The 9,332-nt window shown below is 45.0% G+C and overlaps 1 long non-coding RNA gene across 1 annotated transcript; it reads left to right on the top strand.

The window, feature by feature from the left end:
• The first annotated feature begins 571 nt into the window (after positions 1–571).
• Positions 572–9,058, top strand: LOC119170270 (uncharacterized). Its single transcript, XR_005109672.2, has 3 exons — positions 572–682; positions 5,688–5,779; positions 8,821–9,058. It is a non-coding gene; the product is annotated as an uncharacterized LOC119170270 (long non-coding RNA).
• The last annotated feature ends 274 nt before the right edge of the window (positions 9,059–9,332 follow it).

Below are 9,332 nucleotides of genomic sequence, written 5' to 3'. Positions count from 1 at the left end.
AGAATTGCTTAACATTCATTATGCATTTGTTGTGTGTGGCATTGATCGCGTGTAGGTTGTTAGTAAATTCTTGGGATTGCCGTTGTCAGATTGGTATTAGGTTTGACTAGTGATATAAGTCTGCATCGCATGCCCTCGAGCTTTGTCATTTCGGAGCCTCAACCTTTCATTAATAGCATAACGCAAAAGGGACGTAAGAAGCTGGTTGTGTTGGACAAAAGCTGTCACTTCAGAAACGCGAAATCAAGAATGGATTGAAATGAAAGTGATGCGTACGATCCTGAAAACAAATTAATACGATTGCAGCTTATCAAACTCTATTTTGGTGCATACCGACGTGTGAACTTGGAATCTATTGAACCTATGTGAAACACACCGACACGTGTTCTATTCACCGAGAAAGGAAAAATGCATTCACTACACATGGGGTGTTATTAATGCATTGTGTCTGAAGGCGATGAACTTTATTATCGAAGTAGAATGAAAAATTCTTGTTTTTCCAACCGTCCATTTTATTAAAAGGGTAGATGACTGACAAGCCGCTTCAAATACAAGAGAGGTAGCTTAACTGTTTTTGTACAAGTGCAATAGTTTGTGCGTGTATAAAACGCTGGTCTGCTTGATGTTCTGCTGAGCACTGGCAAGCGAACTTGACGGCAAAAGAACATTAGTTGGTGAAAAGGTAAGTTGGCTGGCGCATTTCCGAAAAAAGAACGTACGAGGTTGGTCCTTTGCAGGGTCCAAATAGTACTTAAAATGAATGTTGAGTATCCAGAGAACAACTGAAGAAAATAAGTAAACCATTCTGATAGGGTCCCAACCCCACAGAAGGTTTGTTATTCTAATAGTGGTATGGGTAGCACTGTTACAAGAAAAAAAAATTCCGCCATATTCACGAAGTGAATGATGATGAGTGGGCGAAGCTCCGGAGGTAAACCTGGTAAACCATGAATCCTCTGTACATTTTGCCCACTCGATTTTATTACATCGCTCCCCTAGCGTATGTCGCCACACTAAATCGAACGATTGCCTTCAACCAATCACACGCGCCATATGTGACATCATTCCTATTTTATAAGATCTCGCGTCTTTCATCAACTACAAGTACCGCTTTCTAGTTTATAACATCTTGCATCTTTTCATCATCAGCTACAAGTACCACCATCTAGTAAACACTACAAGAACTAAACGAGAGGTGGCTACATACAGGAGACGGTACCGCCATCTAGTGAACACTGCAAGAACTAAAGTAGAGGTGGCTACATACAGGGGACGGTACCGCCATCTAGTGAACACTGCAAGAACTAAACTAGAGGTGGCTACATACAGGCTACAGGGGACGCACAGCCCACGCCCTAAGGAGCTTCGCCCCTAAAACAGCGTGAGAAGTCACGGACGGAAAAATTCACTCATTAGCGCTGTGCTTGTGCTAATTCACCTTCCGATCCTGTTTTCTTGCGCTGTCGTTTTTCGCTACAGTGCTCAAAGGAGGAACATAACTCACCCCATCTCTCTGCATTTCTACGATAACACTGCTGTCATTGCAGTAATGCGATCAAAAAACAGTATTGCTGAACATGATTTCAAGTGGAGGGCCTAGACACTCCGACTAAATTCCTATCGAAAAATATCAAATGACATTCGTGTTCCATATAGAGCGTTGCACGAAACTTCTTCTTAGGATATAAAAACGAAAGGAAGTAAAGGGCAGTTGAGCGAAAACAACGACCTATGCGTTGTTGTCATGTCACTTTCCCAACAGTATATTCATCCCACCACTTTATTAGTTGAATAAATGTGCATATATAGGAAAAATCTTAGCATTCATTGAAATGCGAAGTGAGCTTGTTAAGTTTCAGAGGCGACGCAAACATGACTGGTCTATATTTTGCAGCAAAGCAAAGACTAAGCGATGATTTTTTTTAGTTTGAATAAATCTCGCGAAATATAGAACAGTAAATCACGTGAGTGCGGCACGGTCGTAATGGGGAGCAGTCAAACATGCTCTCAAGCTTATGAACAGTGGCTGTCTCGTTCTCTCTTTTCATGTTTGTTTCTCTCTGTTTTCATAATGTCGCCTAAAATATCGTCATCAGCGCTCCCAAAAAAGAAACAATCATAATCAACGCTTACCACGAAAAAACATCATGCTACGCTCAACGATTGTACTGCAATTATGAAGGTTTGTAGCTACCAAAGAGATAAACGCTCCAATTTCTTGTAACCGTAATGCAGTGCTTGTGCAGCTTAGCTTCGAGGCAAAATATTTTCACAAGTATGTAAAACTTCGTCAATGCGGGAATTCGGATAATTTGGACGTGTTCTTCTGTCCCGACATAGACGTGTATTGTTAATTCTTACCAAAGTGGTCAATGCGATCTGTTTCTCCGTGACCTGGTTTAATGGAATGATTCTGGGAACATGGCGTGCGCGAAGCGCCACGAAAGTGGGACGCAAAGGAACGACAACGGCATTCACAAACAACCAAAAAGGCCGCTGGCCTTCAGAAAGGCATTCGTCGCTGCACACAATCATTAGGGAGTCGCGTTGTTGGCGACCAAGGCTTCAGCAACTGCGACCAATTCATTTTGTTTTATCTTTGACACGGCGCATGCGAAAAGCCTGAGTGCTAACTATAATCGCGTCGATATTGACTTGTCAAAAGGCCCCAAAAAATGGCAGCATATCAACGGAGTGAATAACGGAGAGTGGGTGAAGATTTCGTCCGTCCATTCGTTCTTTCTTCCGTCCGTACATGCGTCCATCTGTGGGACTGCCCATGCGTCCATCCGCCCGTCCGTGCGTGCGTCTGTTCGTGCGTCCGTCACTGCATTCGTACATGCATCCGCCCCTGCGTCCATTCATGCGTCCATTCACGCATCTGTCTGTGTGTCCGTTCGTCCATCTATTCAACACTCCAAATACCGCCATCTCGCATCTTTTCACTATATATTCCCCATATAGAAGCACCGCCATTCAGCGGACATTCCAAGGACTAAAATAGAGGTCGCCCACGCACACTTTCTTACGGCTTGCGCTTCGGGTCTACTTCCCACCTTTAACCACCTTGAGCTCATTCATGGTATATACTAGTTCATTGTATTCATAGCACTGCGGCCTAACACTCGCCAAACCTTTTTAAAACCAAGGAGGTTACGCTCAGTGAGTATAACGTGGCAACCTTTTCCTGTCAGATAGTGCACCATGTACATGCCAATGGCTGCTAATGGGAAATGAGAGACGGGAAAATTCGGCTTTTACTTTTTTACGGCTTGCGCTTCGCATCTACTTCCCACCTTTAACTACTCCGAGTTCATTCATGATATATACCAGTTCATTGTATTCATGGCACTCTAAGTTCGCTAAACTTTTCTAAAACTAAGGATGTTACACCCAGCGAGTATAACGTAGCAACCCTTTTTGTAGCGTTAGCTACACTGGCCTCGCTGAGCTAATTTTGCGTGGCACTGGACAGCGCACGCGCAATGATACTCCGCCGCCGCTGTGCGCGGCTCGCCGCCGCTGTGCGCGCAATTCGATGCGCTGCGCAGACGATCAGTGGTGTAACGCACCGGAGCCGGCACTTTCCAGAGGGGTGTCGTTATAGCCTTGGTAGACATATGGACGCCGACGTGCGCGCCTTCCCTGTGCAGTCGCCATCCGACACTGCGCTGGAGCCGCTTGATAGCGCCTCTGACTGGCGTTTGCCACTGCGGTATAGCCATAGAGAAGGAGAGTGCAAATGCTGCTCAACGGTGCAGTAGAACGGAGAAGCTTAACTCATCGGATCCCGAAGTAGTTGCCCGGCAAAGTAAACATACATGTGCCACGTATTACGTATACCAAGTGTATGTCATTGAAACAGCTGTATGCATGATATCTGGAAAGCTAAGAATAATCAGCTGAACTTTTGCTAACGCTACGTATATTCTGGCATAGCTTAGCTAAGCCACTGCCATTTTTTTGTCAGGTAGTGCTCGATGTACATGCCAATGACTGCTAATGGGGGTCGCAGCGTGCGCGTTAACTAAAAGCCGAATGCTCCTGTCCCTCATTCCTTCTTAGCCGCCATTGGTATGTACATTGAGCACTATCTTTTATTGTTCAACAACGCACACAAGAAATTCCTCACCAGCACCAATTTGGAGGTCAAAGTGTTATGATTGTTACATACTACAACGGCTACGATGGACGAATTGGTGTCACTATTAAGAACTTCGCCCCTAAAAGAGGTAGCTTCGTTTTCGCAGGGTGGCTTCAGAGTTGCGTAGAGGTTATTCATGATTGTGGGTTAGCGAGACAGGTTTATTCAGCAGGAGATGCGGCACTCCGCAGTATCGTGTCGACAACCGGTGCAGGCCAACCGCGCGCCTTAATAACTGCGTGGCACTTGGTAGTTTTTTCCTTTTCATTTTCTTGCTTGGGGCAATGCGTTCACAAAGTCACAAAGCCCAGTCATGCCGGAAGCTTTTGAAGGGCTTCATTCCCGGTCCTCGATGCTGGCATAAACGTTGTCTGCTACACTTCAGGAACCATGGAACAAACCCCTTATGCTATCACTTTATTTTGAACTGCCAAACTTCTAGAAAACGCTATGAGCGTTAGAAAATATTTTTTTATAATTTACAATTGCCTTTTTGCCGCTTACAGAAAGTTCACCTACAGGGCCGTCACACGTAACCGCAGGCCCTACCTAGCCAGAAAAAAGATGGCGTCCGCCTTCGAATCGTCTTGACTCAAAGACAAAAAAAATATATTTTTAACACGCGAATCTCAATTCCACTGGCATCATTTTCGTCGCGAATATGCTGCCGGTAAAACGATCACGAGCAGGCTCATGAAATAAACTTGACCAACGCGTCTTATATCATCATCATCATCATCATCATCATCATCATCATCATCATCATCATCATCACCACCACCACCACCACCACCACCACCACCACCACCACCACCATCATCATCATCAGCCTGACTACGTCCACTGCAGGACAAAGGCCTCTCCCATGTTCCGCCATTTAACCCGGCCCTGTGCTTGCGTCTTATATAGCGAGCACCTTATCCCTTTGACAGTGATAACAGTTCATGGGGACAGGGTCACTGTGTGATATTGGTGTAGTTAAGCAGTCAGTTATAATATTAACAAGCACTGACAAGCATTGTTTGAGAAGTTTCTGTGCAACGGAGGTTTGTTCAATGAGAGGGGCCAGTGGCAAGCGGAATGCTTTTCAACGTTCATGGCTGAAGCCACTAACTCTGCCTCCAATTTTCCTAATGCGCTTTGTGGGGCACCGATGAGCACTGGCGTTGATTGCCCAATACTGAAGTGCTGACACCATGGTGTATTTCTCCTCACATGGGGACGCTTTGAATGAGGGCGTACATAGTACCATTGCTACTCACCGTATGCTGCGTGCCGGTGCATGTTAACTCGTGGTGTGTGATAATAAATCACAACATTTCGGGTTAAATAACAGTCATTAACTGAAGTCTTCGGAACGAAGGTTTGCCACTCAACAAATGCACACCTCCGAAGCTGCTAAACAATAAAACGACCTCTGTAATCTGTCCTACATCAATTCACATGAAGAGTCATCTGTGATACCGGTAATACAAGTTTATCATGCATGTTTTATTGACTATACTATGGCGGAGGGATCAACCATGTTTTTTTTTCTTGTTAGATAATCCCTCCACGAAGGCAACGTCATAGTAAAAACCATGGCCAGCAGATCCGCCTTACTGGTTGTAGCCATCGCTCTTCTTCTTGTGTGTGGTAAGTATACGTATAGAGGCAATAATGATTGACTACGTTATGAAACGGCTGCTTTCTGCTTGAGGTGTGGTAACCTTGCTCTGCTTGAATACTTACAATGAGAGCTCAAGCATTGCAGATTGATTTCAAACTATTTGATGTACAGTGAGAACCGGGTTTTCGGCTTTTAGTGGGACAACTTTGAAGAGCCCCTGTCGCAAAAGTTTCGCTGTCGGACTGTGGAACGAAAAAATGGGATTGATGCAAATAATAAAATTGATGTCTGCGCTGTGAAACCGAACCAATGCCTTCCTCGTGGCAGTCAAGTGTTCTACCGCGTCTGTGAAAATAAACTTCATGCTTGCGTCAAGTGTTACAAGGAGTTGCACTGACACACGCTAACAGAAGGTGCAGAAGCGTACAATCGCGGGAAATGTTGGGCCGCGAGAATCGGGCATGAAGTGGGTGATAGAATTCCCTACCATTAGAAAGTGCTCAGGCGTAAATAATAATCCGGAAAAGCTTCAACGGAGTGTGCCACGTAGGTGCTTGTGCAGCCTCACAGGAGCGTAGTGCACGCGTTGCAACGGCGTTTAAAGAAATCATGCGTTTTAGGAAAGTGTTATTGGCACCGTTCAGTCGAGTTTTTCAGTCTGACTGAAGCACCAGAATGCATAGCCTAGCGTATAAAAAAATAAACCTTGAGACGGCATCGGTGAAAACGGAACGCGACGCGCGCGTCTCGCGCCCTGCATCTGTCAGCGGATTGTGGCCGGGATACCTGGGGGACGTGAGCACGTGTCTCTTTTCTGCGTGACCCTAACGGCGACTGTCATAAACTTTGAGACGGGACAGTGTGAGCAACGTAGCTGCCTTTGGTCAGTGTGCGGTACCTATACTCAAAATATTAGTCGTGCAGATGTTCAATCTCTAGCGTCTCTGTTTGAGGGGTCCACTGAGAAGCGGAACGTGAACTGGTTCCTGGCAAGCTTTCGCATTCTTGTGGCAAACTTCAAGCGTTCTAAATAGTTTTCATTTCATTAAGTGTGCTAGGATTGTTGAGTAATGGAGCTCGTGAGAAAATGAAGGGAAGCTTAAAAAAACGATCGAATTAGCGCATCACGAGCTCCTATATCTCTGATGAGAAGGAAGTGAAGGGGCAAATGAAATTAGGGACACGAATGCCTTCATTGGTTGACTAATTGCGGTGAGTCATAGCTCACGTGGGCTCTTCCTATGCCAGATACAGCTTTTCCTCTCACTCGATTTCCCCTTATTTAGTCTGCAGTATCAGCTTGTTAGGTATGGAAAAACAAAGAAAAATATATAGGGTGCAGCCATTCTTTAATCTGCTTTCCTGTTATCATTTTGTGAATGTAACACGCGACGAAAGATCTGTCAGATGGACGTTTATACTGCTTAACTCCATTGATTTACTCAATCTAAATGATGTGTTTCTCATATTAGAACATTTTTAGTAAACTTTTTTGGACAAGTCTTCATTAATCAAATATATGCCTCTGAAGTCTACTTTTAAACTCCAAGTTACTACCCCTTACGGAAATGCTGATATGAATGTGTAATGATTTTAATATAAAGATGACCTACCTACGCTTATTTCATAACGCAAGTGCTAGGCGCTACCACAATATTTCTCTGCGTATTTTTTTGTAGTCGTGGTCACATCTCAATTTATAGCCGATATAAAGGTGTTTTCCGTAGATTCTGACAAACGTGTTAGTTACCTCTTCAATAGATATGTTGTATACTACGACCTATATTACTTTGTCAACAGAAGTCATTCATCACTTGCGCACTCAAGTGACGCACACCAGTAGCGGTCGTTCCCGCAAGAACGGGCAGCTGTTACCCTGTTCGATTCCCATGGATAGCCGGCTCAATATTGGATATCTGAGCTTTTTGCCCGACCCTTTCATTGAGCAATTGTTTTCACAGACATAGCTATACAAACGAAATAGCACACGTTATAGTGCACTGATAGAAAAAGCAGCAAAGACGAGCTCAGGCCTGCATAGTTATTGTTGTGCCACTGTTAGTGTTATCCTGCTTTGTTATGTCAGTTTGAATGCTGAGCCTTCGCACAAGTTGAATTTTGCACCTTTATGTAAATTCGCTTATAGTCAGTGAAATCATTCTGTAAGTACAGGTATCTGATGTAGCAGTGACGGCACTGACATAGCAACCCCCTGTTCTTTTTTATGAATGCCAGCCGAATGTGCCCGATCCAGCCATACACCACCCTGTCTTCTAGCCCTTTCCTGGTCTCTCCCATTTTCTAGCCTTCGCGGTTGCTTTGTGGTTATAGGAAAGATAATTCATCATGTGGTGACTCATTGTGGAAGTAATATAAAGTTATATTTTGTTCAGTTGTGTATAGATCTGCGGCGTGGCTTCTTGCATTCCTCCTGTTCACAATGTTGACAGTCATGCCGGATCTGTTAGAAGAGTTTTAAGATAGCGTGGCACTAGTCATGGCTAGCAACCAATGGGGACGCGTCACTGCGACTCTGCTGCAGCACTAGCGCTTTGAGGTGGCGGTGGTATTGCTGTAAGCTAGAAAGAAGTAGCGTGAAGGAACAAGTCGGACAGAAGTATGAGATCGGAGAAGGGCACAGACCTATTCAATCTCCGTGGGAAAGCGTTCGGACGCACGTATGATGCAAGCAGCCCCAACTAAGGTTGCCTGACGGTTTCCCGTTGAAGAGCGCGCGTCTGTACTGTCATTGAATGAAACTGTAATGGTGTTGGCATGGCTTATGAATTGCTAACTCTGAAAATCTAATAATTGATTTGTTAGTGGCATAGGTGCCAGCTATCGTAAAGCAACTTTTGTCGCACGCAGATTGCTTCCTTACTTGACCAAAAATTATTACCTCTCAACCTCAACAGCAATAGTCTTAACATTGTTTCATTAATTCTCGGAATCCTAAAAAAACTGTTTTCTAATAACGAATGTCAGTCGGAATAGCTCGTTGCGAGCCAGAACTGATTGTTCAAACTTGATTTGTAATTCTTTTTTTGTTGTCCGCCACCATCTTTAGGAGGAAGCGCAGTTATGAGGAAGCCATACAACTCTGAAACCGCAGCCAGGGCCCTCTTCGATGCATCAGAGCGTTCCGGCAGTGCAGCCCACGAAGAACAAGCTCGGGTGGGCAGCAACTGCGTCGCCACGCTCTGCGGCCAGCCGATGGGGTGAAAAGTCGACGCTTCTTGAGGAAGCGGGCAAGAGTGATGGTGGAGGGACGTGACTGTAATAAAGGATGGGTTACGGAAAGCGCTTTTTGACTAGCAAGTCTGTACTTCCTCCTGGGTGGCCTAGACAAGCATTCTTCCTCATCGTTTGCTGAACATTCATAATAGTTGCGCTTTTGCCCAAATTTGGTGCTTGCACAGTTCAGCCCAATCACCATCATCATCAGTCAGGTTGTCTAAATTATTCGTAGCGCCAGCACCTCCGTTCTCGTATTGTAGGGCAAGCTACAATGCCCAAGGTTGAGCAGTTTCGCCTGGCATATCGAGAGCCGTGCAGCGCAGGCCCGAGGAGTGGTGACGT

The sequence above is a fragment of the Rhipicephalus microplus genome, unplaced genomic scaffold, assembly GCF_043290135.1.
Source record: "Rhipicephalus microplus isolate Deutch F79 unplaced genomic scaffold, USDA_Rmic scaffold_21, whole genome shotgun sequence".
In the NCBI taxonomy this organism is placed as follows: Eukaryota; Metazoa; Arthropoda; class Arachnida; order Ixodida; family Ixodidae; genus Rhipicephalus; species Rhipicephalus microplus.
The sequence above is the reverse complement of the archived record's forward strand: the minus strand, read 5'-3'. Positions and strand labels throughout refer to the sequence as shown.